Raw genomic sequence first — 664 nt, forward strand, 5'->3', positions numbered from 1 at the left:
TATTATTATTATTATTATTATTATTATTATTATTATTATTATTATTATATTATTACTATGATGCGAGACCTGAGAGAAATTCTCATTTTTGAAAGTAGAACTCAAAATAGGCCTTAGGAAATATGGTACAATAATCCTTTATTGTTTTTTTCAACAAGAGAGGAGCTTGAGGATTAAAATGTCTAACTGAAATACTGACGGTGTGCATTTTGACAGAAGAGGGCAAAGACGAGGTAGAGAGGATCTCATGAATGACAGGCTTTGCATGATGAAATGGATGGAAGGTAGCATTTCGCCTTTTTGAAGCTTAATTTAAACTACGGATTAAATAAATGTCGGTGATCTCTGCCTCAGCTGCTTCGATTGTCACCATTCATTTCAACCCGTCTTCTGTGAGTCGCCCAGCTTTGTGGCAGAGAAATTCTTAAATGCTGGAGTTTAATGCCATTTGATCATACCTCAAAATTTAAGTTCCATTAAAAAGATACTGTTTTCAAATTTGAGGAGGTTTTCTTCTTCAGGTACACAGACCCTGCAGTGCATCTAGATTAGGGCTGCCACCTAAAAGCCGATGATTGGAGTCCAATCTATTTCGGCACCTATTTTTTTCGCTGCATCACTGTAAACGGAGCACTGCAGGAGCTTCTAAACTAGACACTGGAAC

Source organism: Anarrhichthys ocellatus, unplaced genomic scaffold (genome assembly GCF_004355925.1).
Source record: "Anarrhichthys ocellatus isolate YVR2014 unplaced genomic scaffold, GSC_Weel_1.0 scaffold137, whole genome shotgun sequence".
Taxonomy (NCBI): Eukaryota; Metazoa; Chordata; class Actinopteri; order Perciformes; family Anarhichadidae; genus Anarrhichthys; species Anarrhichthys ocellatus.